This window comes from Leucoraja erinacea, chromosome 9 (genome assembly GCF_028641065.1).
Source record: "Leucoraja erinacea ecotype New England chromosome 9, Leri_hhj_1, whole genome shotgun sequence".
Lineage (NCBI taxonomy): Eukaryota > Metazoa > Chordata > Chondrichthyes > Rajiformes > Rajidae > Leucoraja > Leucoraja erinaceus.
In genome coordinates, this window is record NC_073385.1 from 63,345,935 (window position 1) to 63,354,671 (window position 8,737).

Below are 8,737 nucleotides of genomic sequence, written 5' to 3' on the forward strand. Positions count from 1 at the left end.
TTTTAATGTTTTTAATTTTATTGTTTTTACTCTCTCTTTTAATGTTTTTATTGTCGTGTAATAATTTTTTGTCCATGATTAGTCATGTACAGCACTTTGTTGCAACAGTGGTTGTTTTTAAAGTGCTCTATAAATAAAGTTGTTATTATTATCCATCACAGTGAATCCCCAAATACCTCCTCACTGTGATGGAAGGCAAAGTCTTGTCACTCCCCTGTCCTTTATTCTTCTCCCGATGTTAAAGCAGGCGATGGTATGTCCTGCGACCGTTAAGGCCGCACCCGGCGATGTAAGGCCCCGCTACGGTGCTTGATGTTGGAGCCCCCGGCGGGCGATGGCAAGTCCCGCGGCCGTTAAAGCCATGCCGGGCGATGTAAGGCCCCGCTCTGGGTTGTTGTCAACCCCGCAATTCGGCCGGTAAAAGTTTGCCATTGCGGGACCTCCGAAAAGCGGTCTACCACCAGGGACCCGCGAGCTCCCGATGTCACCGTCCACCAGGCATGCGGCTGGAGCCTTCGAAGCTCCGAAGTCGGGTCGCAGCCGCGTGCCAACACAGCTATCCACGCTCCGAAGCTGGCCAGCTCCACGATGGTGAGTCCGCAGGCTCAGCGACTGGAACCCCCAGGTCGTTCCAGTTGGAGACCGCTCCACGGTGCTAGTCCCCAATGACAACGGAGACCCAACAGGGAAAAGGTCGGGACCCCATACAGGGAAGAGATTTAAAAGTCCCATCCCCCCACATATACACAGCTAAAATAATATATAAACTACATCCAAAACATGCACTTAACAGTACAAAAAGAGAAAAAAATGAGAGACGGACTGCAGAGACCGCACCGCGAGGAGTCGCCACTTCAATACTGTCAATAGTAGAGAGAGAGAGAGGGAGAGTGAGCCCGGGATGCAGCAGGCTGCCTTCCGCACAGTAGCTACCCGCCAACCACCACCTCCACTGGTTGCACCTGTGCCAAAGGACACTGTAGCTGGCTGGTGGGCGGGCCGGCAGAAGGCGTTGAGGTGGCGGCCGGTTCTTGCAGCCATCCGAGTTACTTCCCTCCCCGGCCACAATGTGGTGGCTCCACGCCCATCGCGCTGCGGCAGCGTTGAGTGAGCTGCTGACATGATCCCCGACCCCCTCCTTCTCAACGCTCCTGCCCTCCCCGCAACATTACCACGGGCGGCCCAGAGATTTTGTGCAGCCCACGCCGTGCTGACCCGAGCCAGACTCACACAAGCTGTGAAAGGACCTCCCTCCCCCCTCCACCCCCACCCCTTGGCTATCATTCTTGATGTTGCTGTACTGAGGGATAGCCAAGTCTATCTTTCTTGACTAACAACCTAACCTTCGGCCTCCAAGACCCAGGTAAATTTTCGTGCCTTATTTTTGGGTAAAAAATAGCGTCTTCATTGCCGGGAAATACGGGTAATTTGGAGAATTTCTGTGTAGTTTTTAACTCTTAAGCATGGAGATTCCAAGCTTAACTTTCGGGGAACCTTTTGTATTTACCTTGTATAATGAAATTAGAGCTTTGCTTGCTAGAGCAATCATTGAATTGTTGCATAAGATTACTTTCAGTGTTTTGATAATCCAGTTCTGAAAAGATGTTGGTGCATTTGAAATTCACAGATTACCTTTTGAATTTCCTGATACTGGAACAAGTGTGATTTAAATTGTGTATTGTGTTAAAACTAATTAAAATAAATTATGTTGTGCAGCAGAAGTTAAGCTGACAAATCTAATGTTTGGTGTGTATTAGAAGATGTGTAAATAATGTATTTCACAATATGTTTTTTTAAATGTGTAGCAGAGACTTTTGTGTTTTCTTTTGTCGAGATCCCACGGAGTTTGTATGTTCTCCCCATGACCGCGTGGGTTTTCTCTGAGATCTTCGGTTTCCTCACACACTCCAAAGACCTACAGGTTTGTAGGTTAATTGGCTTGGTATAAGTGTAAATTGGCCTCAGTGTGTAGGGCAACGTTAATGTGCAGGGATCACTGGTCAGTGCGGACTCGGTGGGCCGAAGGACCTGTTTCTGTTGTTTCTCGAAACTAAACTAAAAGTGGTATATTCATTATGTACTAGGGCAATCGGGTCCTTGGTTGTCAGGTATGTCTCTTATAAGGAGTTCACTACATGAATGCCTGCACATTGGGGAAAACTGCAGTACTGGGAGATACTGTGCCTGTTCCTATGGGCTGGAGGTAAACTAATGAAACCTACTGTCCTCCATTATGAAGTTTGAGTGATATTCTTGCATAACAGTGATCAATAACAAAATATGCACAGACCAGCAACTAGTAATGTTACAAAATTTTGAGATTTAAAAAATCAAGTCTGCAATTTATCTCACCAGATAAAGCATAAAAAGAAGTTTAATTTGACACCTAATTCACTTTCATATCTCAAGTATTAAAAAAGTTATGGCCATTTTCATACTCGGAAATTAGCATCTTGTTCCCTATTGATTTTCTATGGACATAACAAAAAAGCTGTGATCGTGGACAGTCAAAAGCCCATAACTTTCTTAAAAATTAAGAGAACTGAATGACATTTTCAGTTATCATAGATTGAAGCATTCTGAAACAAATATAAAACAATCTTACTTGGATGACCTGAAATTAAAGCATATAATTAGCTAGTTACCCAATTGTAGCTAATTCCAAACTTCAATTACTAGATCTAAACATTTATCCATTTCTTAAGGAAAGATTAACATTTTTAAATAGCCTAAGTGTCCAAATAACATTCACAAAGAATTCACAATATAACATGATTTTTAAATCTCATTTACATTAATTTATAGGCCAAATGGAAGGAATTTGTGTTCAATTGCTGTAAATTAATGGCGATTTAAATCAGCTTTTGAGTGGGATCCTGTGGCACGCGCTGGTTTGGAATGTTCACATTGCGGTAGATTTGTGCCCCAAATGCCCAGAAAAATACTGCGGGATATAATGGGGCCCCAAATTAGCTACTCGCAACATAAAACTTTGTATAAAGGGATCTTAAGAAGCGCTTTTTAATGTAAAAATAAACAACCTACCTTCCGTTGTCCCCTGTATGAGATCCGTCCCGTTGTCGGCAGTCGCGGGTTTAGAGGTTAATTTTTAACTTACTATAAGAATTAAATAAACCCGTAACATGTAAAAATAGCTCCAGCGAGCGAAACTCCAAGCGATTTTTCGTCAGCAACTTAGTAGGCTGAACAAGCTCGATTTGAACAGCCTAGGGAAAATCGCGTTTTAAACCCGCCCCCCTCTAAACGGCGCCATAATCGCACACACGGGCTGGGACAGATCTTGCGAGTGCGGGGATGGGGAGAGAGAGCAGTGTTGCGGGGTATGGAAGAGACCCTGGTGCGAGCTTCAGGCTTCCAACTTCCATCCGGCACTCCAATACACCTGGACCATTTCCGACACTTCCCTACCATTCCTTGACCTCACCATCTCCATCGCAGGGGACAGACTTCTGACCGACATACACTACAAACCCACTGACTCACATGGCTATCTGGACTACACGTCTTCCCACCCAGCCCCCTGTAAAGACTCCATCCCCTACTCCCAATTCCTCCGCCTACGCCACACATAAGACTTTGTATTATATCCAGGATAAGGGGGAGAATGAGGGCCAGGGCAGTTTACTGTTCTGGATGTCAGATGTGGGAGGTCATGGAGTCTGAGTGCCCTCCAGACGTCCACATCTGCGCCAGGTGCGTCGAGGTGGGGCTCCTAAGAGACCGTGTTAGGAACCTGGAACAGCAACTCGATGACCTCTGTCTGCTCAGGGAAAGCGAGGAGGTCATAGATAATAGTTACAGGGAGGTGGTCACTCCAAGACCACGGGAGACAGAAAACTGGGTCACAGTTAGGAGGGGCAACGAGCAGAGGCAGGGACTGATGAGTACCCCGGTGGCTGTACACCTTGAAAATAAGTACTCATGTTTGAGTAAGGGTGGGGGAGACAGCCTACCTGGGGGCAGCGACAGCGGCCGGGCCTCTGGCATAAAGACCGGTCCTGTTGCTCAGAAGGGTAAGGAAAAGAAGAGGAGGGCAATTGTAATAGGGGACTCTATAGTCAGGGGGTCGGATGGGCAATTCGGTGGACGCAGACAGGAGTCCCGGATGGTAGTTTGCCTCCCTGGTGCCAGGGTCAGGGATGTGTCTGAGCGGGTCCAAGAAATCCTGAAATGGGAGGGAGAGGAGCCTGAGGTTGTGGTGCATATAGGTACCAACGACATAGGTAAAAAAAGAGAAGAGGTCCTGAAAGAAGAATTTAGGGAATTAGGTAGAGAGTTAAGGAGAAGGACTGCAAAGGTAACAATCTCAGGATTACTGCCTGTGCCACACGACAGTGAGAGTAGGAATGGAGCGAGGTGGAGGATAAATGAGTGGATGAGGGACTGGTGCAGTGGGTATGGATTCAAGTTTCTGGATCATTGGGACCTCTTTTGGGGAAGGTGCGACCTGTACAGAAAGGACGGGTTGCACTTGAACTCGAGGGGGACCAATATCCTGGCGGGGAGATTTGCAAAGGCTACTGGGGAGACTTTAAACTAGTATGGTTGGGGGGAGGGACTCAAATTGGGAAAGCTAGCAGTCAGTGTGTGAGGCAGGAGGCAGAGAATGGTAGCACTCTGACCCAAAATGTAGGGGAGAGAGAAGAAAAAGACAATAAACAGAGAATAAGAGAGGGTGGGTTTCTTAAATGTGTATATTTTAATGCTAGGAGCATTGTAAGAAAGGTGGATGAACTTAGAGCCTGGATTGACACCTGGAAGTATGATGTTGTGGCGATCAGTGAAACATGGTTGCAGGAGGGCTGTGATTGGAAACTAAATATTCCAGGATTTCGTTGCTTCAGGTGTGATAGAATTGGAGGGGCAAGAGGTGGAGGTGTTGCATTGCTTATCAGGGAAGATATTACAGCAGTGCTTTGGCAGGATAGATTAGAGGGCTTGTCTAGGGAGGCTATTTGGGTGGAACTGAGAAATGGGAAAGGGGTAGCAACACTTATAGGGGTGTATTATAGACCGCCAAATGGGGAGCGAGAATTGGAAGAGCAAATATGTAAGGAGATTGCAGATATTAGTAGTAAGCACAAGGTAGTGATTGTGGGAGATTTCAATTTTCCACACATAGACTGGGAAACACACTCTGTAAATGGGCTGGATGGGTTGGAGTTTGTAAAATGTGTGCAGGATAGTTTTTTTGCATCAATACATAGAAGTACCTACTAGATAAGGGGTGGTGCTGGACCTCCTGTTAGGAAATGAGACGGGTCAGGTGGCAGAGGTATGCGTTGGGGAACAGTTCGGGACCAGTGATCACAATACCATTAGTTTCAATATAATTATGGAGAGGGGCAGAACTGGACCTAGGGTTGAGATTTCTGATTGGAGAAAGGCTAACTTTGAGGAGATGCTAAAGGATTTAAAAGGAGTAAATTGGGACATTTTGTTTTATGGGAAAGATGTGGAAGAGAAATGGAGTACATTTAAAGGTGACATTTTAAGAGTACAGAATCTTTATGTCCCTGTTCGGTTGAAAGGAAATAGTAAAAATAGGAAAGAGCCATGGTTTTCAAGGGAAATTGGACACGGTTTGTAAAAAAGGGAGATCTACAATAATTATAGGCAGCATGGAGTAAATGAGGTGCTTGAGGACTATAAAGAATGTAAAAAGAATCTCAAGAAAGAAATTAGAAAAGCTAAAAGAAGATATGAGGTTACTTTGGCAAGTAAGGTGAAAGTAAATCCAAAGGGTTTCTACAGCTATATTAATAGCAAAAGGATAACGTGGGATAAAATTGGTCCATTAGAGAGTCAGGGGGGACAGCTATCTGCAGAGCCAAAAGAGATGGGGGAGATATTGAACAATTTCTTTTCTTCGGTATTCACCAAGGAGAAGGATATTGAATTATGTGAGGTAAGGGAAACAAGTAGAGTAGCTATGGAAATTATGAGATTCAAAGAAGAGGAAATACTGACACTTTTGAGAAATATAAAAGTGGATGTCTCCAGGTCCGGACAGGATATTCCCTAGGACATTGAGGGAAGTTAGTGTAGAAATAGCAGGGGCTATGACAGAAATATTTCAAATGTCATTAGAAATGGGAATAGTGCCGGAGGATTGGCGTACTGCGCATGTTGTTCCATTGTTTAAAAAGGGGTCCAAGAGTAAACCTAGCAATTATAGACCTGTTAGTTTGACGTCAGTGGTGGGCAAATTAATGGAAAGGATACTTAGAGACAATATATATAAGCATCTGGATAAACAGGGTCTGATTAGGAACAGTCAATATGGATTTGTGCCTGGAAGGTCATGTTTGACTAATCTTCTTGAATTTTTTGAAGAGGTTACTCTGGAAATTGATGAGGGTAAAGCAGTGGATGTTGTATATATGGACTTCAGTAAGACCTTTGACAAGGTTCCTCATGGAAGGTTGGTTAAGAAGGTTCAATGGTTGGGTATTAATGGTGGAGTAGCAAGATGGATTCAACAGTGGCTGAATGGAAGATGCCAGAGAGTAATGGTGGATGGTTGTTTGTCAGGTTGGAGACCAGTGACTAGTGGGGTGCCACAGGGATCTGTGTTGGGTCCACTGTTGTTTGTCATGTACATCAATGATCTGGATGATGGTGTGGTAAATTGGATTAGTAAGTATGCAGATGATACTAAGATAGGAGGGGTTGTCGATAATGAAGTAGATTTTCAAAGTCTAAAGAGAGATTTATGCCAGTTGGAATAGTGGACTGAAAGATGGCAGATGGAGTTTAATGCTGATAAGTGTGAGGTGCTACATCTTGGCAGGACAAATCAAAATAGGACGTACATGGTAAATGGTAGGGAATTGAAGAATGCAGGTGAACAGAGGGATCTGGGAATAACTGTGCACAGTTCCCTGAAAGTGGAATCTCATGTAGCTAGGGTGGTAAAGAAAGCTTTTGGTGTGCTGGCCTTTATAAATCAGAGCATTGAGTATAGAAGTTGGGATGTAATGTTAAAATTGTACAAGGCATTTGTGAGGCCAATTCTGGAGTATGGGGTACAATTTTGGTTGCCTAATTATAGGAAGGATGTCAACAAAATAGAGAGAGTACAGAGGAGATTTACTAGAATGTTGCCTAGGTTTCAGCAACTAAGTTACAGAGAAAGGTTGAATAAGTTAAGTCTTTATTCTTTGGAGCGCAGAAGGTTAAGGGGGGACTTGATAGAGGTCTTTAAAATGATGAGAGGGATAGACAGAGTTGACGTAGATAAGCTTTTCCCACTGAGAGGAGGGAAGATGCAAACAAGGGGACATGACTTGAGAATGAAGGGACAGAAGTTTAGGGGTAACATGAAGGGGATTTTTACTCAGAGAGTGGTAGATGTGTGGAATGAGCTTCCAGTGAATGTGGTGGAGGCAGGTTCGTTTTTATCATTTAAAAATAAATTGGATAGTTATATGGACGAGAAAGGAATGGAGGGTTATGGTCTGAGCGCAGGTATATGGGACTAGGGGAGAATACGTGTTCGGTACGGACTAGATGGGTCGAGATGGCCTGTTTCCGTGCTGTAATTGTTATATGTTATATGGTTATCTGTTCCCAGGATGAGACGTTCCACACCAGGGCATCGGAGATGTCCTCGCTCTTCAGGGAACGGGGATTCCCCTCCTCCACCATAGATGAGGCTCGCACCAGGGTCTCTTCCATACCCCGCAACACTGCTCTCTCTCCCCATCTCCGCACTCGCAACAAGGGCAGAGTCCCCCTAGTCCTCACTTCCACCCCACCAGCCGGCAAATACAACAAATAATCCTCCGCCATTTCCGCCACCTCCAATGTGACCCCACCACTCGCCACATCTTCCCATCTCCCCCCATGTCTGCCTTCCGCAAAGACCGCTCCCTCCGCAACTCCCTTGTCAATTCTTCCCTTCCCTCCCTTACCACTCCCTTCCCGGGCACATTCCGTTGCAACCGCAAGAAATGCAATACCTGTCCCTTCACCTCCCCCCTCGACTCCATTCAAGGACCCAAGCAGTCGTTCCAGGTACGACAAGGTTCACCTGTATCTCCTCCAACCTCATCTACTGCATCTGCTGCTCTAGATGTCAGCTGATTTACATCGGTGAGACTAAGCGGAGGTTGGGCGATCGTTTCGCCGAACACCTCTGCTCAGTCCGCAATAACCTACCTGAGCTCCCGGTGGCTCAGCACTTCAACTCCCCCTCCCATTCCCAATCCGACCTCCCTGTCCTGGGTCTCCTCCATTGCCAGAGTGAGCAACACCGGAAATTGGAGGAACAGCACCTCATATTCCGCCTGGGTTGCTTGCGTCCGGATGGCATGAGCATTGCATTCTCCCAATTTTGCTAGCCCTTGCTGTCTCCTCCCCTTCCTTAACCCTCGAGCTGTCTCCTCCCATCCCCGCGCCCTCGGGCTCATCCTCCTCTCCTTTTCCTTCCTTCTCCCCCCTACCCCCCATCAGTCTGAAGAAGGGTTTCGGCACGAAACGTCACCTATTTCCTTCATTCCATAGATGCTGTTGCACCCGCTGAGTTTCTCCAGCATTTTTGTGTACCTTCGATCTTACAGCATCTGCAGTTCCTTCTTGAACACATCTAAAATCAGTATACTGTTCCTGCTTTTTCCACCATATCCCTTGATTTCTTTAGCCCTATGAGCTAAACCTAACTCTCGAAAACATCAAGTGGATTGGCCTCTGCTGCCTTCTGTGGCACAGAATT